Source organism: Ceratotherium simum, chromosome 3, assembly GCF_057802395.1.
Source record: "Ceratotherium simum simum isolate JZ-2026a chromosome 3, ASM5780239v1, whole genome shotgun sequence".
Classification (NCBI taxonomy): Eukaryota; Metazoa; Chordata; class Mammalia; order Perissodactyla; family Rhinocerotidae; genus Ceratotherium; species Ceratotherium simum.
The window spans coordinates 88,992,458-89,007,507 of NC_141902.1; positions in this window are offsets into that span (position 1 = coordinate 88,992,458).

The window sequence follows — 15,050 nt, forward strand, 5'->3', positions numbered from 1 at the left end:
ACACTGATTACAGAGTGGAGGAGAATGGAGAGTGGGCTGTAGGGTCAAGAGTGAAAGGATGAGGACCAATGAAGATGCCATTGCAATTATTTGGGTGAGAAGTAATGGTGGCTTGGGTTGAGGAGATGTCGGTAGAGATGGGAAGAAGTGGGTGGGCTTGCGCTACATTTTGAAGGCAGAAATAATTGGAATTTCTGGTAGGTTGGATGTGGAGAGTGAGGAGAAGAAGGAAATAATGGGTGACTCCGCACTTTGAAGCCTTAACAAGTGGGTAGGTGCAATGCAATTCTGACAGTAACTACTGCAGTCAGGTCACACTTCACAGGTTCAGGGAACGGTCCTCCACAAGGTTCCCTTCACCTCAGACACCAGCCACAAGCTCCAGGGTCCCCAGGCCACACACACGCATTCTAACCAACTGGCTATCTACTTGGGGGTTCCACTACCCTTCAGTTTCAATAATTTGCTAGACTAACTCATAGAACTCAGGAAAAACTATACCAACAGTTTTATTATAAAGGATGCAAATCAAGATGAGCAAAATGAAGAGACATATAGGGCAAGGTCTAGGGGTGTCCCAAAGTTGAAGCTATGTGTCCTCAGGAAGTGTCACTCTCTTGGCACATCAATGTGTATCTCCAACCAGGAAGCTCACCTGAGCCCTGGTGTCCAGAGTTTTCACTGGAGTTTCATTACATAGGCATGATTGATTGGATCACTGGCCCAGAACTGAATTCAATCTCCAGCTCCCCTCCCCTCTCCAGAGGTCAGACTGATATCACCAGGCTCAAAGCCCCAACCCTCTAATCTCATGGTGGGTCCTCCTGGCAGGGCCAGCCCCGGTCCTGAGTCACTTCATTAGCATAAACTCAGATGTGGTCTGAGGGGCCCACTCTGACTAGCAAAGACATTCCTATCACGTGGGAGATTCCAAGGGTTTAGAAACTCCCTCCCAGGAACTGGAGACAGAGACCAGACATTCTTCATTACTGATGTGGGGCCAGTGGAAGAAGGCAGGCCTGGTGAGGGTCCAGGTCTGGAACCAGGACTATGGTTTTGCACGTGTGAAGTGTGGGTTACCTATTAGATAGCCAAGGGGAGATGTCATGTAGGCAGTTGATGGACAAGACTGGCCTCAGGGGTGAGATCTGGGCTGCTGGTACAAATCCAGGGGTCATCAGCATGTTAATTGTATTCAAAACCAGCAGACAGGGTGAAATCACTTAGCAAGTTGGCATTAAGAGAGAAGATGGCCCAGGTCTCAGCCCCAAAGCAAACCAACATTTAGAATTATCACCAGCTAAACTCTGCTTTTCCTGCTCCTTCACCTGTAGCTGCTCAGACAGTGAAAAATGAAAGTTTGTCCCATTTGAGACAAGTCCCATCTTTTAGATACACAAAGCTATTCAAAAATCATGTGTTACAGGAGCAGGGCCAGGAGGCTCCCCCAGTGGACACCAGACTCAAGCTGGTGAGGACCCATGCTGTTTATTATCTTCCAAAACAGACAATAATATAGAAAAAAACAGTAATCCAGAATATTTGAAATAACACTTGGGATATAGCCAAGGCATGTTCCTTTCACCAATGTGAAAATATAAAAGGATAAAAAGCAGTGAGTTTGTAATTTCAACAGCAGTTTCCTCTTACTGATCATGTTCACTTTCCCTATAGTAACTAACAAAAATGATTATATTGTTTGAACTTTTCAAAAAAAAAAGAAAAACTTGCTTATTCCTTATTGAAAATAAAATTTACTTATTCAACTTTTAAAAGTTAATGTAAAACTACTCTAAGTCCAACAGACGAGCTATCCTTAAGAGCAGCACCACCTTGGGACCAAGATTATCAGGGAGATATTCAATAACATCTTCATCAAAACCATCCCAGGAGTAACAATAATAATAATCAATGAAAAAAAGGAACAATTAACATTCATAGACTTCTTATTATATGCCAACCCTCAGCTAAGTGCTTCATGGACATTATTTTATCCAATAATATATTTAATATTTATTGAACACATGCATTTAATTTTTATTTAATAATGTGTTTGATATGTGTTAAACAATAACTCCAAGAAATGGGAATTATTACTATCCCATTTTACAGGTGAAGAAACTGAGGCTTAGAGAGATAAAGTAACTTGCTCCTCTAGAAGTGACAAGTTGTCTAACCAAGGTAACAAGGCCACACGGTCAGCAAGCCACAAAGCTAGGCTACTAACCCAGTTCTGCCTGAAGCTGAAGCTATACGAGCCCCGGGAGTTAAAGAAGAGATAGTCACTGATGCCCTTAAACATGTCTTGGATGTATAACTGCTTCACTGATGTGGGTTGTTTCCGATGGGTTAATTTAGTGCGATGTGCGGATCCTGGGGGTTCCCTTGCTTTCCCAGCCAGTAGGAGCGTGAACAGGCGAGGCTGACAGTCTGCCCACGGCACAGGGATGACTCTTGGGCTGAGGAAATGCAACAGTGCAGTAATGCAATCGGTTGTTCGACGTCCGGTGAGCTTATTTAGGCTTTTCTTTTTTTCTCCTCTTCCAATCTTGGAGGCCTGTCTGGATTGGAGGCCTGGCTGTTCTGGAAACTCAACTCAGCCGTCTGTGAATGGGTGAGTGAGTGGCCACCAGAGGTCAGGTCGCTGGCATAGTGCGGATTTATTTGTCAAATGCCCAGATAACCAAATGTCTAGACCTCAAGACATCAGATTATCAATAAAAACTACCATTCGTTCATCATGTATTATTTGTTATTGTGTAAATATATCATAAGTATAAATAGTATTATAGATTAATGATTTCTTAATCATTTCTATAGTCATAAGAACTATCATTCATTAAGTGCCTTCTATACATCAGGCACTTGACAAATATTTTTATTTAATCTTCAGAGCACTCAGGATGGTAGACATTATAATCCCCTACAGGGACTTTGAAGATTTAAAATTTGTCCAAGGTCACACCATGACAGAGCTGGGAGCCTAAATGCCTGTACTTTCCCACGTACATGCTGCCTCCAGTGCCCTGGGTAGCAGCCCCTCAGCCCCAGTCAGAGTTCAGGAGTATTCTTTATCATTGGTGTCAGTCTCTGCCAACTGCGTTCCCGCTTAGCTGCAGGTAATAAAGATCTCCCACCTATTTTATTAAACTGAATACATTAACGTTATTTGAACAGCCATTGTCACTCAGAGCTCTGATACAGAGAGAACCTCAGGGGTTATCGACATGCATGGAGTTCTTTGCCCCATACTAACCCGTGCCACACTGACATGCTTTAGTAAATTTAATTTTTTGAAACTCATGTATTTGTTTTTCTCATTTTTTTGCCTGCTACCTCGCTGTTGGGTTATAAGCTGCCACACACATCTTGCTGATGTCCTCCTGCCTGCTTCTAGGGCCACAAAATGGACATTTGGGGCCAGATAATTCCTTGTTCATGGTGGGAGCTGTCCTGTCTATTTTAGGGTATGTATCAGCATCCTTTGCCTCATCTTCTAGATGCCAATAACAAGGCTCTCTTCCTCCCCAGTCATGACAATCAGAAATGTCTCCAGACATTGCCAAATGTCCCCTAGTTGGGGGAGAGGCAAAATCACCCCCAGTTAAGAACCACTGTTCTAGGTGAACACACACACACACAAACACACGCACTTCTAATTTGTTACTTCTTACAGTGCTATTTAAAGGAGGAAATAGCTAGCCAGGCTTATTAAACAAAAACACAAAATTAAATTAAACAAGCTCTGAGCCAGACTGTGAGGAAACCACTATGAGTAAAATGCATGAGCTTTAGGGACCAGCCCCATGGCGTAGTGGCTGAGTGCGCACGCTCCGCTGCTGGGGACCCGGGTTCTGATCCCGGGCGTGCACCGATGCACTGCATATCAGGCCATGCTGTGGCAGTGTCCCATATAAAGTAGAGGAAGATGGGCACAGATGTTAGCCCAGGGCCAGTCTTCCTCAGCAAAAAGAGGAGGGTTGGCATGGATGTTAGCTCAAGGCTGATCTTCCTCACAAAAAAATAAAATGCATGAGCTTTAGCCCAGGAAGTCTGTGACGCGTTTTTTACTCAGAGGCATAATTTATTTTATCTACATTTTATATTTCCAGCATATTCTGAAGAGCTGAGGTCCTCAGATAAAAAATTTAAAAATATATAAAAGGAAATTTACTATATATGCCATTATTTTGGCCACCCAAGCTCTTATCATGTTACTTGAATAGTCAGTCTGCAAAGAAAATTATTATCTATAGATCTCCACTTATCCTACAACAGATAAATTCTATAGATAAATGTTTCCATTCTCCCTGAAGCAATACTTCTGTTAATAAACAAAAACTAGTTAAAATGTTACTATAAATTTTATAATTCCTTCTCAGGTATTTGCCCATCACCTCTAAGAACTGCTTAAGATAATACTTCATTGATTCTTCTTTGCACAGATATCTTTACCTGTTCAAATTCTGACTCTCAAGTAGGCTGCTCTGAGAACGTCTGTGAGGCAAACAGCACGATGGTCTCCAACACTTAGAAACTTGCTGCCAATGTGCATTTTCAGCTACCGACAGCAGCATTCCAAAAGAATTGATTTCTCTCTCATAAGAACTTGGTCAATTTTTTCCTGCTCTTCAGATGTCATCTTGTCAAAAAATGAAACCACTAGGAGTCATTTATATATGCAGTTGTTTGCATATTTAGTTGTCTGGGGTTGCTGACTGGGAAATAAATCCTCATCAATGGTACTGATGGAATTGCTGGGCATGGGACTCCTGCATCTTCAAATTTAAGATACAATACCAATTTGTTCTCCAAATGGCCGAACAAATTAAAAATTCTAACAGCAGTGTTTTAGAGGTGTAGCTACTTCTTACACAAAAGGGTATTTAAGTAGACTAATCATATTTGGAAATACATATTACATTTGACATCCTTTACAATCCATGGAGGATTTTTACCCTTCCAAGAATTTGTTGACAGATATGCTTCCGTGTGCTATCTGATCACTCTGCTGAGCCGATATCACATCTGTCAATCAATAGTTTGTGCAAGTTCAAGCAAGAAGCTCCAGTATGCCTGATCTGAATCTCCGACGTTCTCCCTGCCTTAACTCCAAAAGACGTCTCTTTCTTGTCATTCATTGCTAGTTGGAAAGTGACTTTGATGAAATTAAATATTGAATTTTTCCAGGATCCAAAATCATTTATTTGAGTCATGAGTATACCTGTTGTAGAAATGATTGGATAACATTCAAAGATACGTGACACACCCCCCATAGTGCAGAGTTGTTGTGGGGAAGTGGCTGCCCAGTAGGCATTACATTCCCCAGGCCCAGTTCCTAGGCAGGACCGGTTCTTACAAAGGAAATCTGAGCAGAAATGTTGTCTCATGCCGGCCAAAGTGATTAAGAAACATGTGTGTATATACACAATGGAATACTACTCAGCCATAAGAAAGGATGAAATCCAGCCATTTGTGACAACATGGATGGACATTGAGGGTATAATGCAAAGTGAAATAAGTCAGAGGGAGAAGGTCAAATACCATATGATTTCCTTCATTAAGTAGTAGATAATAACAACAACAAACAAACACATAGAGACAGAGATTGGATTGGTGGTTACCAGAGGGGAAGATGGGAGGGAGGAGGGTGAAAGGGATAATTCGGTACATGTGTGTGGTGATGGGTTGTAATTAGTATTTTGGTGGTGAACATGATGTGATTTATGCAGAAATAGAAGTATAATGATGTACACCTGAAATTTTTACAATGATATAAGCCAATGTTACTGCAATAAACAAAAAATTTAAAAAAAAAGAAACGTGTGTCTTCCATACAATCCCTCTCCCCAAGCCATCAGCTGAATGAAAAGAACCTCTGGGCACCTAGTGGAGGGCAGAGCCACAAGATGGAAGGAGCCTGGCCCTGAACAACCACATGGAAAGCTTCCCAATCAGTTTGAACTGGGAACTAAGAAATATATTTTTAATGTGTTAATCCACTGAGGGCCTGCCCGGTGGCGCAAGCGGTTAAGTGCTCGTGCTCCGCTTTGGCGGCCCGGGGTTCGCAAGTTCGGATCCCGGGTGCCACTGATGCGCCGAGTGTCATGCCATGCTGTGGCGGTGGCCCATATAAAGTGGAGGAGGATGGGCACGGATGTTAGCTCAGGGCCAGTCTTCCTCGGCAAAAAAAAAAGAGGAGGATTGGCATCAGATGTTAGCTCAGGGCTGATCTTCCTCACCAAAAAAAAAAAAAAAATCCACTGAGAATTGGTGTTAATCTGCTACAGGGGCTAATATCACCCAAACTAATACAGAAAACACATGCAGCTAAAGTAGGCTTTAATATATATTTGGACAAATTTGAATTCTCCCTTTTCATAAGGAAGTATATATATATTTATTTGCAGTTCTCAAGTTCACAGATGCAGGAGCTAAAGCCAAGTGTCTTTAAAAGCCAGCATCTCCTCCTTGGTATTTACCCAAAGGAGTTGAAAACATATCCACACAAAAACCTGCACACAGATGTTCATAGAATCAGCTTTATTCATATTTGCCAAAACTTGGAAGCAACCAAGACATCCTTCAGTAGGTGACTAGACAAACAAACTGTGGTACATCCAGGGAATATTATTCAGCACTAAAAAGAAATGAGCTATCAAGCCATGAAAAGATATGGAGGAACCTTCAATGCACATTACTAAGTGAAAGAAGCCAATCTGAAAAAGCATACTATATGATTCCAACTATATGACATTCTGGGAAAAGGCAAGACTATGGAGACAGCAAAAATATCAGTGGCTGCTAGGGGTTAGGAGAGAGGAAAGGATGAAAGGCAGAGCACAAAGGATTTTTAGGACAGTGAAACTACTCTTCATGATACTATAATGGTAGATATATGTTATTATACATGCATCTAAAGCCATAGAATGTACAACACCAAGAGTGGACCCTAATGTAAATTATGGACTTTGGATGATTATGATGTGTCGATGTAGGTTCATCAAAGAAAACAAATGTGCCACTCTGGTGGCGGATGTTGATAACAGGGAGGCTATGCATGTGTGGGGGCAGGATGTATATGGGAACTCTCTGTACCTTCCGCTCACTTTTGCTGCGAACCTAAAACTGCTCTAAAAATTAAAGTCTATTAAAAAAAATGAACTGGATAAAAAAAGCCAGAATCTTTAGATTTGCTCTTAATCCCTCTTGGACCTAAAGCCTTCAGGCCATGAGAGCAGTAAAGCCACTGGTCCAGTGCTCATTGCATAGTAGGTACCCACTAAAATCATCTCCTCAGTTTCTAATCTCTAACTAAATAAGTGGGTGCTACTCAGACACTCCACATCATGGAGGCATAATCAAATGGAAGAACATAGCCACCAACCACTTGATCAAAAGTAAAAACAGCAAAAGGAAGCCTACATACAGAGAAGGCACAGAAAATTTTCTTGGCCACAAGTAGGCAGAAACACTACCTCCCCTTGCATGATTCTGCTGTTGTCCTTAGGGTATGGTTACTGTAAGCCCTTGATATTGTTTTGATCTTTTTAGAATCATTTTAAGAAAGTAAAGTCTATCTCACAATATACTTTTACATTACCTTAGGAATTTTATTTTGTGTTCATCAGTTTTAAAATAATGATGGTAATACAATTTTTCCAAAAACAATTCTTATAAAGATGCCACGTTATCCCCCTACTTTTTTCTTTCAGTTGAAGGCTCTGTTCCTGACCAATAGGCCAGCAGAATACAGTGTGTGTTTTTAATCTTTATCATTTTTTTACTATAAGCAAAAGTAATGCATACACTTTGTAAAAATAAATTCGGACAACAGAGAAATGTGAAAGAAAAAATAGGGAAAATGGGATCTTGTTATACCTCTAGTTTGGCAATTTGTTTTCTGGATTAAACTATTTACCTCGGCCATCTCTTTGCGTCCATCCTTCCCATGGCAAGCACCCTCAATACATTTAAAGACCTGAGATCTGGCTTTAGAGACAGGAGGGAACAACTGACGTCAATTCAGCATTCCTTCAGCACTGTCTGCCTTCTAATTCTGGCCCACTTCACATCAGCGTGGGCAGAAACAGGTGGGCCCCAAGAACTCATCCGGGTACATATATGCCCAGAGAGGAATGAGTTTTCCAACCTTTTGTCAAAGCTGGCTCTCCTCTGAGGGCTTCTTTGTGGCAGGAACCTGCAGGTCAATACTGCCAGAGAGAAGACGCTAATTACTTGAGCATGTTGGTAGCTGTCCACATGCAAAGAAGACATCTACCATGGAGCTTCTGGATGTGTCACTCAAAGATCTGAGAATTAAACAAGGCAGAGGACTGAACCCCATGGTTCAGCCATGGGCAGGGTGCATGGAGGTGAGGGTCCCTTCTGCACACACAATGATCTCAGAGCTTTGTTTCCATCACAAGTACCTAAATAGAGGTGATCTCTCCCAGAGGCTAAAATGGGACGCAGCAGCTGCTCTCACATCACTGCATTCCACGGAGGTGCCTGCCTTGTTCCCTAAGATCACTGGGTATTGGACTGGGAGGATGGCACCCTGTGGCAAGATTGCCTATTTCCACAGCGACACTGTGTGGCAGGACCAGCAACAACAGCCAAAAATCCTAGACAAGATTCTTTTCCAGTTTTCTCTGCTGGAGACGATGGTATCCAAGAATCACCGAGAATTCCTGGCAGGAGGAGGGGCCTTGGAGTCCACAGGAGAGAGAATATCAGGAAAAGAAAAAATACATTCTCACAGGAGGGGTATGGGATAATGGAGTGACTTAAGTCAAATATTAAAATAAATGTGTATCTCCAGCTGATGAATAACAATAACAACGGCAGCTACCTATTTTTACGTATCCTCTACGATGCAGGCATGTGACTTTCATTCTAGTCATCTCATTTCCTCTTCACAGCAAAACTTACAAGGTGTGTATTTATTTTTATTATTTGAGGAAACTGTAAGGTCAGAAAGGTTAAGGAATTTACCCAAGTTTAGACTTGCCAAGATGTGGTAAAGTGCCTGTTCAAACCTAACAACTGTCTACTCCCAAACCCCTGTTCTCTTCATTATTCCAGAGAATATGGGGAAAATAAAAGGTATCCACATCCTCGAGGGGAAGGGAGGAAGGAGTCCTTCGTCACATCCTCTGAGCCACGTAGGTGTAGGGGGTCAGGAACGGTCCGAGAGGGTCCACAAACCCAGGGATAGCATTCCTACCAATTGAGAACTCCAGTTCCTAACATCACCACCTCCAGTCCAAACCTGACAAAATATTTACACGTTTCACCTCCAATTTCTCACTGTGTCTGGTAAAAATCAACATTAAAATGTGTCAATAAACAGTATCCTTCTGACTATTATACGTCATACTGATTTTCTGGGCACAATGCCCAACTTGGTTTAATTTATCTTGATTAATTAAGATAAAGCTTTGTAAAGTATGGTTTTATATGAAATTGATGTGACTTAGCCCAAATGTGTGTGACAATAGAAAGAGGAAACATTCTAGTTTTCTATTACCTTTGCCAACAACCCAACATAACTCAACGCAAAGAAATCTCATCCTGACATTCAATCCTCCTCCTCCTCCTTATATTTTGGTCCCCAGGAGCTTTGACGAGACTGAGAGCTTATTAATCTGGGATCATTTGGTTTCAAGGAAGAGAAACACACTAAACTAGTTCATGGGAAATTGTGGGTTGGCTCCAAAATAATCTTTTCTCGGTTTTCCTTCATAGGAACATAATGAACTTAGAAAGCAGCATGTGTCCAAAATTTCTGTTACAAACAAAACGTTAATGAAATCCAACCTCACAGCTAAAAGCTAAGGTGTAGCTGATGGAAATCAGAAATCAGAAAGTGGTGAGTGGAGGGGGAAGGAAGAGGAGTGAAAATAAACTTATACAAAATGGGGAGAGGGCCGGCCCCGTGGCTTGGCGGTTAAGTGCGCGCGCTCCGCTGCTGGCGGCCCGGGTTCGGATCCCGGGCACGCACCGACGCACCACTTCTCCGGCCATGCTGAGGCCGCGTCCCACATACGGCAACTAGAAGGATGTGCAGCTGTGACATACAACTCTCTACTGGGGCTTTGGGGGAAAAAAAATAAATAAAATTACAAAATGGGGAGAGACGCGATACCATCAGCAATTAATGGGATGAAAAGGTTAAAATGGTAACAGTAGAGGGACAAAAATGATGGTTCAACTGGAGGAGGCAGAGGAGGAAGCAGGGAAGGGAGATATGGTGTGTATCAGTTAGATATTGCTGCACAACAAACTACCCCCAAAACTCAATGGCTTAATACGACAATCATTTATTCTCACTCATCCATCTGCAGATGAACTGGAGTTCAGCTGATCTAAGCTGGGTCTGCCTGGACGGCTTTGCTTCCCTCTGCATGTCTGTGAGTCAACTGGGACAGCTTCCCCCCACATATTTTATCCTTCTCCTGAGACCAGCAAGCTAGCCAGGTAATGGCAAGGTACAGGAAGGCATACCCCACTGCACAAGCACTTTTCTAACCCCCACTTGCATCATGTCTGCAAACGTCCCATTAGCCAAAGGACGTCACATGGCTGAGCCCAAACATGGAGGTGGGAGGATCTGCAAAGCCGCATGGCAATGGGCATGGAGATAGGGAGGCTGAAGGATAGGAACCAATGGGGGCAGGAGAGGTGGGTGGTGGTAGAGGTGAACTAAATTCTCTTATAGGTGAACTAAATGCTACCAAAGCAGAAACCAATAGACAATACTCTAGGATTGATGGTGTAGTGGTACAAGTTTATTATTTAGAGAATCAGATTAACATTCAACTAAAAACTGAAGCAGAGTTGTTTCTTTCTGGAGATTAGTACTAAGTTGGGGAGGGGTGGGTTAAGGCCTATAAAACTTTCACTTGTTGTCTGAATTTTTTAACTGTGTGTAATTATTAAAGATACAGTCATACACTGCATAATGACATTTCAGCCAATGACGGACCACATGTACAACAGTGGTCCCATAAGATCAGCACCATGTAGCCTAGGTGTGTAGGAGGCTGTACCATCTAGGTTTGTGTAAGTACACTCTGTGATGTTCACACAATGATGAAATCGCCTAATGATGCATTTCTCAGGATGTATCCCTGTTGTTAAGCGATGCATGACTATATTTTTAATTAATTAAAATTTTTAAAAAACAGACACTGCCCACTATATACAATATAGCAGGTTAAAGATTAAAAAGACAAGAGTCTTCCCCCTCAAGAAGTTCACAGTCTTATGAGGAAGAGCTATACACAAATAGTGACAATACTGTGCCATAAGCGTACACAGGGCTATGGCAGCATAAAGGATAAGGGAATTCAGTGCACCTTAGGGATGGCCCAGGGACGGCAACAGAGGTGGGGACTTTTGAACTGAGTCTTGAAGTACAGGAGTTGGAGAACAGCCTCTCTCTCCTGCCCAAAATCTTTAGAAATGAAAAAACATTTGTTTAAGCCCATAGCTATCCTAGAAAGCACGGAGGAGTGCCCTTAGGGGCTGGGTAACTGTGGTAAATAGCTGAGAAGCAGGGGCAGTTGATTGAAGAAGGAAACTACAGCCTAAAATGTGCCCAGAGGTGTTAGCTATTAGCTCAGAGTATTGGGCAAATACCCAAAAGAACTGAAAGCAGAGACTCAAACAGATATTTGTATACCCATATGCATAGCAGCATTATTCACAATAGCCAAAAGGAGGAAACAACCCCAGTGTCCATTAGCAGAAGAATGGATAAACAAAGTGTGGTCTATGCATACAATGGAATATTATTCAGCCTTAAAAAGGAAGGAAATTCTGACACAGGTTACAACATGGGTGAACCCTGAGGACATTATGTTAAGTGAAATAAGCCACTCACCAAAGTTCACATACTGTATGATTCCACTTATATGAGGTATCTGGAGTCGTCAAATTCATAGAGATAGAAAGTAGAAGGGTGGTCGCCAGGGGCTAGGGGGAGGAGAGAATGGTGAGTTAGTGTTTAATGGGTACAGAGTTTCAGTTGGGGAAAAAGTTCTGGAGATAGATGGTGGTGATGGCTGCACAACAATGGAATGTATTTAGTGCCACTGAACTGTACACTTAAAAATGGTTAAAATAAATTTTATGTTATGCATATTTTACCTCATAAAAAGAGAAGGGAAGCTATTGTGCAGCTGGGCAAGAGCTATAGAGAGCTCCCGGCCTGGAGGCATGGCGTGAGAGGAACAGGGCTGGGCGGAGGATGGCTGTCATTAGGGGAGGAGGTGGTGCAGCCCAGGAGGGGCCTCGCGCATACCAACTGCACATCCCAAGGAGTCAGGAGAGTGGGTGTCCCTCAGCTGGAGAGGCAGGGCAGATAGCACAGCAAGATATCATTCATGTAATGGGGATAAGACACTAAATAATACTCTATGTTCCCATAGGAATACACATATTGGTGTAAACACACAGAAACAGATCTGGAAGCACACCACTGACTGTGCTTGTCTTGGGCGGAAAGTAAAGACGAATTTTAGCTTTGCCTGGATGTTTGGTTTTTTTAACGCCAAGAATATATTTGTGTCTTTGTATAAGTATGCATTTATATAAGAATAACAAATAGTTTAAAAGAGAAAAGGATGGTGCACTGGTTTCCTTGTCTTAACCCAGTTACCGCTGTTTGGGTTAACATTCACCAAAGGTTTTAGGTACTGTTTTGCCTCAAGTTTTATCAATTTTCATAGACTTACAAAATTTCTTTCCCTGAGGGATATCACCTTGACATGTCATTGGGGAACATATAATGTGGAAGAAGTTTCCCGCTTCTCTCGTCCCCCTCATCTGACACCAATATTGGGCATTTTAAGTGCTGAACACTGAGGAGCCACCAGCCTTCCCCACAGCCTTGCTAGACTTGCTCTCTCCATGCTACAACTGAGCAGTTTCTCTCAGCCCATCTCCAACTCTTTCTTGTTTTGTTTGAGAAGTTTTGTGAGAAAAGGGTGGAGCGGGGAGTAAAGCAGTCCTCAGGCCTGACCCGGCCACTTATTTACTGTTCCCAGTTGGCATTTTATTTAAATCTCTGTGCTTCTGCTTTCTTGTTTCAAAACTGGTAATAATAATAATGGCTGTTATGATAGTGTTCTTGCAAAAACTAAAGGAGAATACAGATTTTAAGACGGCCTGCATGAAAAAATAGAAAGGGATATTTTGTCTTTGGAAAATACTGAAAATTAGCTACAAATGGACGGTAGACTTGGTGCAACACTGTTTCTCCACCTCAGTTGTGAACTCGTCCATTGTCTCTCCCATAAAGCTTTTAGGCTTGTCTTGTTTTTCTCGCTTTGGTATGTTATGAAAGGCTTGTCCCAGCAGATGGCAGAAGAGAACTGAGTTAGGAGAAAACAGTCTGGGCATTTCAACACGCACAGGGACCCAAGGGAAAGCCTTCACACCTTAACATGCCGTCTGAAACAGCCCTAGGCATTGACCTCACCATTGTGATTGAACTTTCCCGAGAAAGGTGGGCCTGGAAAGTCATGAAAGTAACCACTGTATCAAAAATGCCATGTTGCTGAGATTCACTTGTTCAAGAACCTTCATTCCCTGAGCACCTCCAAGATACCAGAGACACAGGGATTAATACAAAATATTCCCTGCCTCCTGGGAGTTCACAGCCTAGCTGAAATCAAAGGGAGAGGACAGTTTGCATTTTGCAGGGCTGTCCTACGACAGCAAGCGCCCGACTGTGATAGGAGGCAGGTTCAGGTCACTGCTTTCAGCCATCCTTTCTGTCTCCAGCCCCACTGTCTCCGCTCAAGTCCAGCTCACCATCTCTTGCCCAGTTTACTGCAAAAACCTCCTAAGAGAACCCCGTCTAGGCTTCCTTATCTCAAGTTCATCCTCAGGGTAATCTTTCTAAAATGCAAATATGATTTTATTATACACCATCTACTTAAAAAGATTTAATGCTCTTCATGTACCTCATAATAACACCCATACCGGTAATCTTCCTTTTAGGCCATTTGTGATCGGACCCTTGCTTTCCTCTCCTGCCTCATCTCTCCCCCTCTCCCCTGCAATCTATATATCAACTCAAGAGATGTACTTTCAATTTCCCAAATGCTTTTTTTCCCCTACTGGTCTTCGTCCAAGTTGTTTTTCTCTCTGCCTAGAATAACTTAAATCTAAAAACCATTCCCTCCCACTAGCTACTCTCCTTAATCTGGCTAACTAGTATTTACCCTTCAGGTCTCAGATTAGATGTTATTTCTTTTGGGAAACTATCTCTATGGTACAAGACTGGGTTGGATAACCTTCCTGGGTACTCCATAGCATTCCCTACTTCCATCTTCCTGGCACTTACCACATCTCTTCATACTAGGTTTGCAGATCTTCCTGGCTACTGTAAGCTCCTTGACAACAAGGACTGCTTGTTCAATAACGCATCCCCATTTCTTGGCACACTTCTTAGTATAGAGGAGCATAAAATAAAATTAATTGAGTATATGAATAAATAAATCAGAAAACACAATTAATTGACAGCATTCAAGGAATCATAAGATCCTTGGAGCATGAGATTTTAGGAGGAGAGGTCTTCCTGTATATGTCAACCATAATCCCTTTTCATCAAGAAGTTGTCCACCATACATGCTCAAGACAAGTTGTTTTGGCGCAGATAGGCTGGAGACACAGAGAAGGTCACCTAACCAATCTTTTCATCCACAGCAAAGAAGTTCTATTTTTTTTGTTTTGTTTTAACTTTTCACAGTGCCTTCTTGTGTCATCCCAGGTGGTTAAAATGCAAAGGCTTTAATGAAGGGACTACTCACAGAGCTTCCTACATGATTAAGGACACCAACCAGGTGTGGTGAAGCAGCCGGAGCCTATGATGAGAAGCTGTTACCACCCTCAGGGCCTATTGAGACAAGGGAGGAAATATTGTTATTAGAGCCCAGCGAGAGCAGGGACCCTGGAGGAGGGGCTGTTTGGTGGGAGTCGTGCTTATGGAAGGATGCAACTACAGCCACATGCTGCCAAAGCAGGAAGAGAGCAGA